Below are 17,436 nucleotides of genomic sequence, written 5' to 3' on the forward strand. Positions count from 1 at the left end.
AAAAACTTCAAACAGTCACCATTTTTGCTAGGGTGGTCCTTTTGAGATGAAACTTGTGGCTCCGTACTCAGAATAAAATGGCCTTTAAAACGATGTATCATTTACCATAGCCTTCCATTAAAACTTTTTACTGCATCCTCCACAGGACGTTCCCTATAAGTGGTAAAAAATGTCATAAGGCACCAAAAGATAGGTAAAACCATAGTATATCCGTACACAAAATATCAGTTGTATTTCTTTAACCACTCACCAGATATAATGCTGGTTCCAGACATTTTCAACACCCTGTATATATATACGTCCGTGAACGCGATAACTTGAGTAATTTTTGTCCGATTTTGATGAAATTTGGTTTAAAGGTGTAAAGTGGGGTAAACTTGAATGAGTTCGCGAACCAGCACGATCGGACCATGGGAACGGGGCTTTACGGGGGGTTTTATGGGGTAAAAATTGGTTTTTCTCACTTTTGACCCTCAAAACACAAAATTTCCCAATTTCTCTTTAGACCTTTTTAAAGAGCTTAAAAAACAAATAATTTAGTATATAAAAGTATTTTTGTTCGATTATTAGTAACGGAGAAAATTAAAAAAATTTTAAATTTAAAATTCCCATGTTATTCTTATGGAGAATATTGTCAAATGTTGTAGTTTGCTTGTTTATGAATACATTTTGATCAAACTTGGCAAATTTATTTATTTTGTAATAAGCTATTAATATTTTACTCAAAAACACACTTTATTAGTTTCCTTGTAGCAGCAAACCTAGGTACTCGTTAAACCTAATGTTATTAAAATATATTTAACTGAAAATCAATTCAGACAAATGGAAATTCGCTTAGTCGGCAGGTTTGCTGCGGCGGGGGTATTTATGTTAAAAGAAGTAGTACGACTATAAACGCTGTAAACGTATTTTTAAAATCGACATTAAATTAAATTTTAAAATTCGTACACGAGGTATGCGTTGAACTAATTCCAATTTATTTTTACAACTATATTTAGATGCATAAGTTTTACGCCTGATTTGGATATTTGGAATCGATACGTTATTCTATTGGAGAATCTGAAGCCAGCTTCAACGTGTCCATCAGATCTGGTTATATCCCTTGATGTTCACAAAATTTTTCTCTCAAATTTTCTGTTTAAGTACTATGGCTTGACTAGTCACAACATAAGAAGACAATCAGAAGTTAACCAATTTATAATTGTATTTAGTTGTTATAAGATTGGGATCTAAAGGTCTGTTTGTAACGGGCCTTAAGTGTGTGGTGTAATTTTGTAATGTTATCTAATGCATACGCACATGAACACTTTACCACTTCTCCATAAGGAACAAGAAATACGCTCACAATTTGTATAATGTTAAAATGAAATAGTATTTAAAACTGTAAATTCCTCTAAAAAATACTACTTACTAAACAGGTGATTTAAATATCCTGTTTCAGATAAGTTCCGGGTCTGGCGGGAAGGAGATATCCGGCATCCTGTTTGTCGAGTCACGTTTCCGGACATTTTACTCCAAAGGAAGTCTTTTGTAGCTTTTCCCAATATTTCTTTTCTTATGATTGTTGGAATTTAATGTAAGATTTTTGTAGCTATTGTTTTAGCTCCTGGAATTATTTTAAATATTTTCAATAACTCTACTTTTTCTAGACAATTCCTTAAAATGATGTTATTTGGAAACAAAACTGACAGGAAGAATCCCGCTGGTCTATGTGGTGATTTGGTATCAATATAATGATCGCAAATAAGTAGTATATTTTTAACATAATTTGCACTAATGCTGACGATAAAAGGTCATTTTAAATGCTCAAACAATGAGGAATGACCAACAGAAAAGAGTTGTAACGCTCCTTTCACGCTGCACGGTTTCGCTCGTAGGAGGAAATCCTGTACGTACCTATATTGGCTAAACATATACAAACCGGGGCTTTTCTAACACACTGTATGTCTAGAAATTACTTTTACTTCCGACCGTTTTTTAAACTAGCTTTTTCAGTTCAGTTTTTACAATTAATTGTAAAGATTCACGTTACAACATTTATTACTTACTTTACAGCACTACTGTATTTTTACTTCACAACACTAGTAACGGACCAATAAGATTCAAGGATTGAGAGAAACGAAGTAAAATTTTAATGCGTCGAATGTCATCTTATCGGCTGTTAAGTTATGAGTTGTAAATCACTGGAGCAATTATTTCGGTCACTATCGCGACCCGTTCAGTCAACTAACCTGTATTGTAATGTCGTAAAATTGTAATACTGTATTGTAATATTACCACCTTTTTATATTTTCATATAGATGTTCCAAAAGTTTGGTTAAGTTGAAGTTTGTACAAAAAAGATTCCGTAAATAATAAAGGTTTTATGAAAGTGAATCTAATGACTTTATTTTACATCCATCAGCACTTTACTCGTGTTATCCAGATAAAATATTTAATATTATAATTAATATTCTTTCGTAAGATGAAGGCTCTGATTACTCTTTGGTCAAAGGAGAGCACGTTGTAATGGCTCTGTAACAGACCCCGTTGTAATTTATCATGAGTGATTAATTAATGATGCTTTCTAACAATAGGACGAATGTCGGTTGCTTATTAAGCGGTTATTACGGTTGCATAGTAATGTTAAAGCTAAACTATATTAGTATGAATCATTGTATTGATCGTCAAATATATTACTAAATACCATCATAATTTATAAGAATCCAATTTTTCCATTATTAAAATTAAATGGTTACATTCAGACAATTCAAAGAATGGTAATGTTTGGTACCATACATTTAAAAGGGTTAAGTTTAGTGTCACTTATTCATCAGTTAAAAAAAAGGTGATGATTGAATTTTTCTTAACACGGAGGAAATGTAATCTTTACTTTTTTAAACATTGTATTTCATTCATCAGCTATTTAGTCCTGGATCTGACTAGAGCTACGTGTGCATGACGCGTATAGAGAATTTTGCTTTTGGAATTCAATATAGGTTTCTTAGGAAGTGTTTTTCACTCGGGTGTCAAGTCCGCACCTGGTACGTTTTCCAGCTGTGACGTTATCAAGATGGTGGCTAGGACAATTATTTTAATGCGTATATCTTGCATACCGTTGAACGGATCGGGATGATTCTGTTTTGATTGAAAGACATTTTTATAGGCTATATTTCTTGTGTTTACACTTTTGTTGTTAAAATAATATTTATTCTGCGATATTTAAAAATGTAGTTTTTTTATTATTATTTATTTTTTTTATTTTGCTTATTACTTCTTAACCGCTTATAAAATGAAAATGACATCTTTTTCAAAAGTTGCTGATTGTTTAATACCCTTTCTAATTAAACTACTAAGTATGTGTTTACTTTTAAAAATAAAGGAATAGGAATAAATAAACCGTAAACAAACACTTACTATGGTATAACGACCGGAAAAGATTGCGTACTGTTTATTATTATAACCATTTCTCCACTTAATTCTACGTATCTAGAATTGATTATATTTATACATTTTTATGAAAAAGAATCATAAAACACTATTTCCATGCGTACAATTAACATATATATGTATCGCTAAAGAGTATATAATTTATTTGTTGTATATCTGATACCGTAAACCCCCTCACAAATATTGATATATATTTCCTCATGTATCTCTTTAATATATACATTATATTCTCAAAAACTTGCAGATTGAAACAAACATTTTGTTTGTTAACAATTTATTAAACTTTATTTGGGTATGTAATGTTAAATAGTAATATAAATCCTAATGAACTAGACAAAATATATTACAGTTATACATTTACTGAATATTATACCTTTTTACCATGTTCATCCTCCTTGAAATAGTGTTTATTTCTGCATAAAGCATTGGCAATAGGTCGGCATCTGCAGAAAATACAACATGACATTTTATGTCTTTTGGAAACACAAGATGACTTCACACACTTCAGACATGCGTACAATTAACTAATTAACTAATGTATTGCTAATGAGTATATACTTTATTTGTTTACATCATGCATTTAAACATTTTTACCCACAAAAAATGTATATATGATGCCAAAGCTAGGGTATTGTTATATTAATTCGTTTATTTATAGATGATGTGATGAATTGATGTGCTGAATTCCCTGAGGAAAATAGTGACGATTGACCATAAAACATTTAGAGGAACCTTAACAGATTTTCTTTCTTAAACACAAAAATCTAAAAAAAAACTGTGGCAGGATCGATTATATATTTGATAGCCATCACAAACTCTCTCCAAAATCAAGTGAACGTTTACAAAGGTAATCGAGCAACACAATCATTGATGTGACTCAAGTTGGGAAAAACGCTCCATTGCCAGTACAACTTGAAAGTGTTAGGGCTCATCAATAAATAACAAATTAATGCTTCAAAGATTCATTGCAGGTTTTCTCATAGACTCACTTATTCTGTCATATTCTTCAGTAAATCATATATTAAGTGAAGCTTAGTTTTTTTATGGTTGACAAAAGGAAGTTGATAGAATTAGTGCGTGAGAAAGAGGCTTTGTGGAAACAGAAGGACAAACACTACCATAACCGTGATTTAAGGGCCAAGCTTTGGGTAGAAGTTGGTAAAGTGCTGTGAATTGAAGGTAAGTAAGTAATTTATAAGTTGTATTCTACCCATGTTTAGTAAATAGTTCCAAAGTGCCTCCCATGGTTTTGGGCTCTTTACCCTCGTCTTTTAAATAAATATGCATACATTTTAAAACTTTTAAATGATACAAAAAATATATAAATTAATGATATTTATGTAAAATGTAAATACTGTACTATGTATGGTCAATAAACATACATACACTTTGTAATCCTCATAATGAAACCAAGAAAGTATAATTAATGTTAATTTATGTAAAATAGTTACGGAACTACATTAGTATACTCCATTAAGAACAGAGCATTTTTTAAAGTATATGTTTTTATGTTAGGTAGTGTCTTGGAAAATAAAACTTAAGAGTTTTGTTAGTTATTGCTTGTATTTTAGCCTTTACATAACAAGTAAAATAAAAATACAAAATTTACCTAACATTGCAATACGTAAATGTTTCATGGTTTATTACAAGTTCACATCTAACATTTTTTTTTCATATTAAGAACCATACTGGGTAACAAACAAGATTTATGCATTTGTGTTAAACACCATTTCATTCTGCCAGGGAACACTTCCACGGCCATTGAAATAGTCTTTGAACAAATCTCTCACTTCTCGTGCTGTGGTGGATGATCTGTTAAATCTTCACCCAAACCCAAGATCTGGTCTTTGGTGTTGTTGTTTATATTCCTCTACGGCGTTTTCAAGCATTCGTTGATTTAGTGTGGTTTTCTCTAAATCAAGATGATGTTATGTAGAAGGCACATTCATTTGACAATTTTCTCAGCCTTATGTACTCCCGTTTCGATGGATTTGTACAGTAATCTCCATTTTGCTGTCAACATTCCAAATGCGCATCCTATACACAGTCTGCAACGTGACAAACGATAGTTAAAAATGCGCTGTTCTTCGGTCAAGTTCTTTTCATCAAATGGCTTAATTTAAAATGTCCTCAATGGGTACGCACAGTCACCGACTAAGACAAATGGAACGGGTGTGTCACTGTCATCGATTGTTGAAGGAGCTGGCAATGTCTCAGGACAATTTTCAAAGAACTTTGAGATCGGAGAGGCTTGGAAAACTCCGCCGTCACGTTGTTTCCCGTAGCCCCAACGTCAATAAATATGAATTTACATCGAGCGTCAGCTACTCCGTGAAGATTGATTGATTTTGAAAAATTTTTGTAATTGAAAAACATTGTACCGCTCTGGGTGGAGCTTTGATTTTAATGTGTTTTCTGTCAATACACCCTACACATTTCGGAAAGTTCCACATGCTGTAAACTCTGCTGCGATTTCCACAAAGCGTTCTTGATTTGGAACTGGTAAATGGGTTGGGGTAACTGGGTAAACTGAACTGGTTCCAAATGGCATCAGTGTTGCCCCAATGATTTTCCCCACAGTATAGTCATTTATTCGAAATGTTTCGCTCAGAGGTTCAAAGGAGAGACCTGTCGATATATACCTAAAATAAAAATAAATATTTTTAGGAATATTATCTACAAACCTGGTACGCATTTAAAAAAAAAGTCATGGGATACGAATATTTATATTTGGAATATTAAACCTGAAACAACCCGACCAGTAGATGTTCTTTTTAAATTGCCAATTATTATATTGTTATTCATACAACTCGTCGTTTCAGGGGACGTGGCTCGAAAGAATTTAGATTTGCTGAGAGATACGTAGGCTACCGCAAGAAAATAGAGAAAAGCCATGGTGTATCAGGTGCTGCTGCCAAACCCATATGGTTATATTTTTATGTATTGAGATTCTTGCTTCCTATGATGAAACCAAGAGCTACTTCAGACAATCTCCCTCTGTGTGAAGTATTATACAGGGTGTTCATTTGAAAACTTTCCAATGAAAATTTTTATAAACGGTAAGAGATAGGAAGAAAACTTAAATACGTAAAATGTTTGTTAAAAAAGGACCTTTCACGTGGTATGAAATTTGTTATACCTTGCTATTTAAGAATTTTGAGTTTTCAGCTTTCTTTTATTCTTAAAATTTGAGATTTTTTAAAAATTAGAAAATAACATGGAAAATGCCCTTATTACAAGTTATCTTAAAGAGTAGATCAAGAATAAGCTTGGAAAGAAATTTGGCGCTCTTCCGTTCAGTAGTTCGGGTAATACGGTATTTAACTTCAAAGTCCTTTTTTAAAACGTTTTGACCCACCCTGTAAATACGGTTAAAGATAATTACATTTTTATTGCACCAAAATAATCGGGGTGATTAGACCTTTAAACTGATGCATCACACAACCCATGTTTACATTTGAAAATTTCTCAAAAAGCACCCCTACACCCCAAATTGGGCCCTTTTGGGGCATTTTTCGAAATTGAAAATAATTTTATTGGATTTGGCATGTCTAAATTAGGGGGAAATGAGAACAAACAAGTGTTAAAAAGCCTTACCTTTGCACACAACAGATATGGAAAGTTTTCAAATGAACACCCTGTATACACTCGACTTAGATGAAGAGCCAGGCCAAACTCCGCGACCAGAAAATGACACCGATAATCCACACTGGGCAAGATGAGAATGCCGATGAGTCCGAACCTGAGGAACCTGCTCAAGTAAGTGATACTCATCAGACTACAACTCCCTTCTCGACTACAAATACTACTCCAGAAAGCATTAAGGCTTATCGCCCTGGATTAAAAAGAAAGCAAAGTCAAACTATTCAAAAAGAAGTGCTAAATTTAGGAAGAAGAAAAGTGCAGTTGATGGAATCTCGTTTTGCAGCCCCACAACCGACCAGTGTAGCCGAAGAGGATGATGACTTATCTTTCTTCAAAAGTTTTTTGACATGTTTAACCCTGTTTTTGCATGTTTATCTGTTCTGTCACTTTTAATATTCCTTTTTGGACTTGCATAAATTAATTTTTGTTGCAATTCTCCAAGTGATGCATGAAACTTTGCAAGAAGACAACATTTTTTTACTGGCCGGCTTAAGTTCCAGAATTTTCACTAATTCTAATTCAATTCGTCTGGTTTCTTGTGTTTCATTTTGGATGCTGAAGCTCTGGCCGTTTGTTGGGATTAGCTGGACCACCATCTTCTGCAGTCAATTCTGGATAATAAAAAAATATGCATATAGTAATGTAAAATATCGTTATTTTCTGACCTCATTTAAAACAAAATACCATTTACTTGTAAATCGCTATTGTAAAATTACGTTTTATCAACCAGATTAATGTTCAATTACAGCTTAATTTTGAAATTTTGTATAAAAAATGGTATAGAAGTGGTCTTACGAGAAACGTATAACAAACTATTGTGTAACCTTAGTAGATATACCTAAATATATACTTACTAATGCCTTTACCAATTGATATGCAAGCCTAATGATTACTAAACTTAATTAAATATGTATAAATTTATCTTATTTATTTGCGTTATTCTCAGTCACTCTTGTTTATTGTTACTTATTGCTACTATTATTTATTGTTGTTGTTATTTAATAATTAATATTTATTATTCCTAGTCTATGAACGATTCACTTTATTCAACTTAATGAACTCATAGCATGTTCTCAATTTTTGTACGGACTAGGAATAGTGCTGCAATGTAAATGGGATTTGTATTCGGTTTTGTAGCATGCAAAATAAAATAAAATAATGGCTAAACATATACAAACAATTCCGGGGCTTTTCCAACACTGTATGACTAGAAATGACTTTTACCTCCAACCGTTTTTAAACCAGCTTTTTCAAATTCAGTTTTTACAAAATTGTAAAGTTCGATTAAGTTCAAGTTTGTACAAAGAAGGTTCCGCAAATAAAAATGTTTCATAAAAGCGAATCTATTGTCTTTATTTTACATCCATCAGCATTTCATTCGTGTTATCCAGTGTAAGAAAGGGGATTAACCCCATAGAATATTTAAGATTATAATAGGTATCCTTTCGTATGATGAAGGATCTGATTACTCTTTAGTCAAAGGAGACCACGTTTCAATGGGTCGGTAACAGACCCCGTTGTAATTTATCATAAATGATTAATTAATGTTGCTTTATAACAATAGGACGAGTGTCGGTTGCATATTAATCTGAAACTAAACTCTGCTAGAATTCATCAGTGTGGTGTAATACCATAAGAATCCAAATGTTTTCCATTGATAAAATAGTTTCAATTATTGAAAGATGTTTACAAGATTAAGATGAAAGCGGTTTTTAAGGTTGCATAGTAATGTTGAAGCTAAACTCTGGTAGCATGAAACATTGTGGTATATTACCAAATACTATAATAATTTTTAAGAATCTTACGTTTTCCAATGGTATAATTACATGTTTACATTCAGACAATTTGAAGAATGATAATGTTCGGTATCATACATTTACAAGGGTTAAGTTTAGTGGAACTTATTCATCACGATGCAAAAAAATGTTTCAAATGATGATTTAGTTTTTTTTTAATGCAGAGGAAATGTTTTCTTTATTTGTTTAAACAGTGTGTTTTATCCACCAGCTATTTGTTAAATATGTTATTTAAACGGTAGTTCGAACAAATGAAGCTACTAAACCGATGTGTAGCAATCAGAGCGTTACAACTGCGATCAGGGGAAACTCTCGAATCATGCAAATGAAGGCGATAGTCAAGGGATGTTCCTGGTTTTACTAAACGGTTACTGCAGTCGTTCTGTGATGTAGGCTAATGGTTAGAGATTGGTTACATCCGGCGATGCGTTATTGCCAAGCAAAATTCAACCAGATCTTAAAACTAAAGGTTTGGAGAGTTATACAGGGTGATTTGTACTCAGTGTGACAAAATTTTTTTGATGTAAGTACAAAGTAAATGAAGTGTGATGATGCATATCAAATGTTCCAAGTCTCAAGATTAGTGTCCCAAAAAATTATTTTATGTTTTTAAAAAATAACCATGCTTTTAAACTTAATACAGCGATTTCTCAATTACCTGTATATGGATTTGAGTAGATAATGTCATTTTCGTGTTCTACATTAAATTTTGAACAAGAATAATGGAAAATGACGGAGGATCAGTTGTAAAAACTCCATTGTAAATAGATTCAAAGATAAAAATTAAGATATTTGATAAAATTTTTAAAAACAATGGTCTATTGCATTTTTCACACCCTGTATACAAGAAAGTGTCGGAATATGTTAAAAACTGCGCCATTTTATAAGCTTTCCAACCATATGCTACACTATTGAGGTTTAGATATTTTTTTGTTTGTTTTAGTTGTTTGAATACCAGAAAACAGGGAACATTTTTACTGTTTTTACTGTTCAAGCTGAATCAATAATACAACTTTTGCTTAATACATGCCGACTTCCTATGTTTTAAATGTTAAAGACACCATGCTTTGTAGTCTTCAAACCATTAAAGCATACATAAGCAGACATAAGCCTCAATAGTGTAGCATATCGTTGGAAAGCTTATAAAATGGCGCAGTTTTTAACATATTCCGACACTTTCTTGTATACAGGGTGTGAAAAATGCAATAGACCATTGTTTTTAAAATTTTTATCAAACATTTTAATTTTGATCTTTGAATCTAATTAAAATGGAGTTTTTACAACTGATCCTCCGTCATTTTCTATTATTCTTGTTCAAAATTTAATGTAGAACACAAAAATTACATTATCTACTCAAATCCATTTACAGGTAAGTAAGAAATCGCTGTATTAAGTTTAAAAACATGGTTATTTTTGAAAAACATAAAATAATTTTTTGGAAAGCTAATTTTTAGACTTGGAACATTTGATATGCATCATCACACTTCATTTACTTTGTACTTACACCAAAAAAAATTTGTCACACTGAGTACAAATCACCCTGTATTGATCTAATTGTACTTCGGCCTGGTTTTGTATTACAATATTGATCTCCTTACAACATCTTTGTAATATCTTACCACAGATGTACAACACGGTACTAGTCTTTCAAATGCTATTAAAACTTATTAATGAAATCACGTTTTTGTGAATATGTAAAAAAACATGTTATACTAATTAATTCGTTCATACCCGATTATTGATTGACTATATTTTAGATTTTGTATACTTTAAAATGATTTAAAAGTAACCTTGCATTTCGTTTTATACTGCATGTATAATACATTGTTTTGATTTGATATTTGATTAGTTAGGGAATCACAATATCAGCTAAGTGACTGGTAAATGTTGGAAGACGTCAAATGACTGTAGTTGTTACCCAATCAGCGCTCAGTTGAGGCAATTAACAAAGTCACTCAATTACAGACAGATGTCGCGAGCACTGCCTCTAGATGTTCTGTTGTAATAGTTGAGGTTTAAAACAGTTTAGATTGATTTGGTATTTCACTAAAATAATATTCTAATAAATCGCGTTAATTATCCATAATGTGCTTGAGATATTTAGTAATTCTTAAATTCTATGCTAATTACGATGATTTGTTTCGACTTTTAATACATGTATTTAATTACATCACTTTAATATCGTCAAAGTACGAAATTTCTTACATTTAAAAAAATATATAGATTGAAAAAAGTCATAAATTAACAAATAGTTATAGAATGCAATTAAAAGAAATCAGTTATATTAGACTATATTAATAGTTAACTAGTGTACATGTTGCTCGAATTCGAGCAATTGCAAAGTGTTACAGGGTTTATTTCAAAACGAATAATAGTCATATTTACAATGAGTTTAAAAGAGTCAACTCAAGGATTACCGGTGTGTAGGCTAACTCAGACTAAGTTTATCTTCGTTATTGATAAACCTAAAGCATTCCAGCCGGTTTTCTCCTTCTCAAAATACCTTGCTGTACAGGCAACACAGGTGATTGATAGAGGGCCAATTGAGAACGGAAAGTCGTGTTGGGGTAGTGTTGGGCCAGGGTCAGGTGCTGACTGTGTTGAGTTAAACACAGAAAACATACTACCAAACCTATTACGCGCCACTGTTCTGTAGTTGCGGTAGTTATCACGATTACGCCTCCTGTCTATGTTTCGTTGTCGTCGCGTCGGAGGCATTTAAAAGAAAAAAAAACTACAAATAAACAAATTATATCTACACAAAACAACGATAAATGCACAAATTTAAGTTACAATCATGCTAACACGATCCGTCATAGCGACACAAAACAACGATAAATACACAAATTTAAGATACAACCATACTAACACGATTCGTCTTGGGGGTTATGTTTAAACAAACTCAAATAGTAAATAAACGTACTCAATGTGTTTCATTGAATTGAAAAATAAAAAACAGCAGTTAAAATATACAGCTGATGAAAATGTAAACAATTATGTTCTTCATAAGGATAACGAGTCTTATCTCTATTTCTGTCTGTCTGTAACACTCAAGATGGCATTTTACGCAATCTTCTCCGTGAAAACGAGAGTACCTATCAAGATCCAAGTCATTTTAATGTGTTCACTGGATTGGCGAGAGTGTCTTTAGTAATTAAAATATGGACTCACTACTTCTTAAATAAAATTACGGACTTTCAAAAATGCAGTTTTGTGCGATTTTTGTCAAATTTGCGTTCAATTTTTATCACATAATCGTCTATGAAATATCGAACAGCTGTTCGGATCAAGATTATTTTTTCTAGCTGTCACTTATATGTTTACAAATATTGTTTACAAATACCACAACCATTTCGAATCACGCTTTGAAAGCAAATCCCAACCAAGTGAGATTGAAAACGTTTATCTTACGTTAACGGATTTAATTAATCGCAAATGCAATATCTTAGTGTAACCGTAAATTAAATTAAATAACTAGGCATCATCCAGGTCATGAAACAGAAATTCTTCGTGTATAAAATTGTTCTTGAGTTTTGATAACCAGAAAAAAGACCTTGAATCAGTGTTGTATATGGCTGGGACACTTAATGATCGTCGTCAATAGCTTACAAACAAGGTTTCCACTCATTGACGGCGCTTCAATCGCGATTGTGTAAAGTGTAAGGTAAAAAAAATACTACTGCATTGGGTGAATGTAACAGAGGTTTACGGATGATGCCAAACTCGCTTTTCCAATGTGTCACTTTCTGTTTCTATTCACCGTGCGATGCAATCGCTGGACCATACAGCCAATAGGTCCATAGCCCATCTTTTGGGTACCTACGCCTACCCAATTATTCATAACAACCTTTTCGACGACGATCCGTGATACCGGTACTTTTCCATAGAATACATGACCTACCTACTTAGGAAATAAAATTACAAATGTCCAAAAACCCAACATTGTGTGATTTTTGTCACATTTCCTTCTAATGTTAATAGATATACTAATCATTGTTAAGAGAATACGTAATATATGAAATAACAAGAAGTTGTTTGGATAAGGTTGTTTTTTTTTTAAACTGACACCGATAAGTTTACATTAAAAGTTAACTTTTTACGAGAAAATCCAAAACCAAGAGATCAATAACCTCGGGACTAGATTAATGAATTTAATTGGTCGGATGTACTATAGTTCTTAACTGTAAACGTTGGTTTTTGGTACTGGTTCTTTTCCTTAGAACAGTTGGTATAGCTGCAAGAATCATTTTTACGTACCAACACATCACTGTAATTTACAAATTAGTTATCATTGGTGTTGCATCTTATTTATTTAGAGCCGTATTCAATTTAATTGATGTCTTAAGTGTATAAGTTTTGCTTTTTCTGCGTGGATTCCAAAATCTTAGCTTACCCGGTATGCTAAGAAAATGATAACCCATTTGAGTAAAACATTTGTTGAGCAAACCATCATGAATTGTTTGCGCCTTTACGTTGTTTATGTATCAATAGTTTGTGGCCTATTTTGGTAATTTTTATTCTGAGTTACAAATCTAAATCGTCTATGTACTTTCATATAGTAAGCCGTAATTTCGATAACATTTCGGGTCATCTTCGGTCCAAGCAAATATAAACTGTTATGATAAAATTTAATGACATTAACAAAGATTTCAAATACTAATTTTATATGTAGGCCTACTTTGTTTTGCTTATTCCTTAATTAAATTCTGTATTTTTGTGTGTATGTCTGTTGGTAACGCATTAATGTCCTTATTTCAGTGTTTCACGGAATGGACAAGAGCACCTTGATAATGAAAATGTCAACCGGAATAAACTGTTAAATGGTGAGGTTGATGTAGTACTTTAAATACGTTTAACCATTGTGGAAAGTAACTTTCAATTATAGGCCTACCTTACGGCTATGCCTCATGGATCTATAAAGCATTTTTTAGTTTAATCATTGGATTTAACATATGGACCAACACGATCCGGGTGACATTTAATTGTGAAGCATTTATTTTTGCGTGAACTATCAGATACTGTATTTGCGAAGGTTTATATAAAATAGTTTTGCCAGCATATCTGCAAATATGCAAACCAACTGCTTTTCTTAATATAAGAAGGTTTCAACTGACTACTTCAATATCCCCGTGCGTAGAACGGGCACACAGCTAGTTAATATTTATATACACAATTTATTTTTACAATCACACCTTTAATAGAAAGAGTTAAAAAATTCAATTAACATTATTTTAAAGTAATTTGGATGAGGTTTCATTTGATATGCAGGTTTTAAACGCAGTTATACATATACGCCAGTATTTGCAGCACATTTCTCTAGTCGTCTTGGACATCCGCTTCTGCAGCCTGCAACATGTTTGCCGAATTGTTTGTAAACACCTCACGTACTGTATTTTCATCCAAATTTCTGGGCATAGTACGATAGTCTTCTTCTTTGGACCAACCCCACAAAAGAAGTCGTGTGGGGTCAGATCAAGACTTCGAGCGGTTCACTCATAAGGTCTGCCTCTCCGACCTATTTGTTTCTAAACGCCTGTTAAGCCAACTCCTTATATCTTGATGGTAATGAGGAGGGACGCCATCCTCTCTAAACATAATGCTTTGTGTATTTTTCCACCTCGAAATAACTGCCCAGACCTGTTTACGGAACATGTCCAGGTACCTTACACCATTCATTGTCCCTCTAAGATTAAATGGTCCAACCACGTTTGAAGAACTGAAGCCACAACATACAGTTTATTTAGGCCCTTTCTGCAGTTTTTAAAAACTCATTTATGGGTTGTGCTGTGACCAGTAATGACTGTTGTGCTTATTAACAATGCCCCCGACATGAAACATCCTGACATGTAAACACACTGAAATGTCGAATACATTGTACCATTAAATGAATAATCCAGAAAATATTAATTATACCTTCGATCTTGTGGTCGGTAAAGCAGTTCGTATGGTCGGACATGCAGTGCCAGATTTAGTTCTCGCTCTGATTATTGTTACTTGATTTGACTACACACATAACATAATAAGTATAATTCCTTACAATTTTGGTATTTTTTGTTCATTTTTAGAAATTTTGGTTTTTAATGGGGTATTTTCCATAAAACACCATAAAATAACAGAAAAATAATATTTTCCCATAAATGGCCCTAACGATTCTGATAAAATTTTAGTATGATAGTCCTTTATAATCTGAACAAAATGGTACAAATCCCATTTCTGTTAAAATTATGGTTCAAAAGTTATTGTAAATTATGTTATTTCCCCATAAAAACCCCATAAAACAAAACAACGAAAAAATCGAATTTTCCCAAAAATGGCACAAACGATTTTGATATAAATTTTGTATTTTATAGTCCTTTAAATTCTGAACAAAATTGTACAAATCCCATTTCCGTATAATATTTACTCTCACCGCTTACACATGATAAAGGTTGTTGACAAACCTATGGGAGAAAGTATGTGTCAGAATGCTGATACCGTTCATTTCAATATTTGTTAATGTAAGCGAACATTTTAAAACTTTCTGAGATACAGTTGTGATTCCTTTTTCGTATATTAACTAGTTTTTCATGTTATTGATTATGTAGGATAAGGATAAATAATCATGCAAGTTGACGATGACATTCCATGCATGGCTGTGCAATGTTTGACTATCCTGACCAGATTGCATCTTGCCTTGTGACTCCTCTTCTGATAACTTACTTGAGAAGTTTGTAGACCTCTGACATCATCTTCTTCAGCGTGGCTTCTTCACATTGGTTTCTTAGTATGGAATCCAGTCTGTTAACATTATGTGATTAGAGGTTGTGACACATTCTTCTGATCGAATCCTGGATCTTTGCTCTATCACAGAAAAAGACTTTACAGTTGGCCTAAGTAAGGAGTCGATGAAGAATATCAACATAGTGTTTCCTGGGAAATCTTCCGTGATCGAATCTGGTTGTTTCATCTGTGCTACAGAAGAACACTTGGGGATATTCCAAGGAAACTGATGAAAGGAAACTTTAATGGAATGGTGTTCTTGGAAATAGATTCTCTTCAGAGTCCAGGATTGCTGATGGTTTCTAGCAGGATCTGTCAAATAATCAAGTTGTTTGTATTGGTAGTGTCCTAATCTTTACCCATCAACGAAACCAGTCCCCAAACATCATTTCCCTTTTTCTTGCCTCCGGACTTTGGGGGCACTGGCACCATCATTGTCCCAAGCCCTGGTAGGCCACCGTTCCAACCAGAGAAAAAAATGCGGTTCCATTCCAAGTCATGGTTGTTGATGATTGAGTTAAACTAATTAACACCTTCAGAAATATCGCTTCAACAAAAATTCAGATCCAAATAAAATTAATTGGTAACTAAGGCAACTAAAGTTATTAAAAATAATGGTTAGACTGACGGCTTGAAAAGGTGAATACCCATATTTAATGAGGGATTCACTTTTATTTAGAACTAGCTGTGTGCCCGTTCTACGCACGGGGATCTTATAGGAGTAGTAAGTAGAAACCTTATTATATAAAGAACAGCAGTTTGGCAAAACTATTTTATCTAAACCTAATATTATGACATATAAAGAAAAAGCAAAACATGTATAAAAACTTTGGTGACAGTTTGAACCAAACAATCTCATCCAAACAGCTTTTTGTTATTTAGAATATGACGTATTCTCTAAACGATGTTTGGTATATGTAGCTAATATTACTGTAGAAGGAAATGTGAACAAAATCACACAATGTTGTGTTTTTTTTTTTAAGTTTTTAATTTGATTTCCTAAGTAGGTACCTAGGCCATGTATTCTAGGGAAAAGTACCGGTATCAAGGATCGTCGTCGAATAGGTTGTTATGAATAATTGGGTAGGCTATGTACCCAAGATACAGTCTTATTGGCCTATTGGCTGTATGGTCCAGCGATTGTAGCACATAGGGGTCAATAGAAACCGAAAGTGACACATTGGAAAAGCGAGTTTAGCATCATCCGTAAACCTCTGTTACAATCACCCACTGCAGTTATGATTTTTCACTTTACGCTTTACACAACCGCCATTGAAACGCCGTCAATTTAATAAACGTAAGTTTCCCAGCCCTATACATCACTGTTTTAAGGTCTTTTTCCCGGTTATCAAAGCTTCAGAGCAATTTTATACACATAGAATCTCTATTTCATTTTACACATTATTGAACTTGCGATTAATGAAATAGTTTTTAATCTCACTTGGTTTTGGATTTTGCTTTCAAAATGTGATCGGAAATGTTTGCGGTATTTGTAAACAACCTTTAATGTAAACATATCAGTGACAGCTAGAAAAAATAATCTTGATCTGAACAGCTGTTCGTTATTTCATTGATGATTAAGTGATGAACATTGGACATTGGTAGAAAACTTGACAAAAATCGCACGAAGTCGGGTTTTTAAACGTCCGTCGTTTTATATACAAAGTAGTGACGCCATATTTTAATGGCTAAAGACAATCTCGCCAATCCAGTGAATACATTAAAATTATTTGGATCTTGATAGGTGTAGTGTACCAGCTGGTGTTATTGTCACATGTTTTAAGTTGAATTAATTGTCGATATGTTT

Source organism: Macrosteles quadrilineatus, unplaced genomic scaffold, assembly GCF_028750875.1.
Source record: "Macrosteles quadrilineatus isolate MER2022 unplaced genomic scaffold, UCM_ALF_1.0 Scaffold_2__2_contigs__length_208266976, whole genome shotgun sequence".
In the NCBI taxonomy this organism is placed as follows: Eukaryota; Metazoa; Arthropoda; class Insecta; order Hemiptera; family Cicadellidae; genus Macrosteles; species Macrosteles quadrilineatus.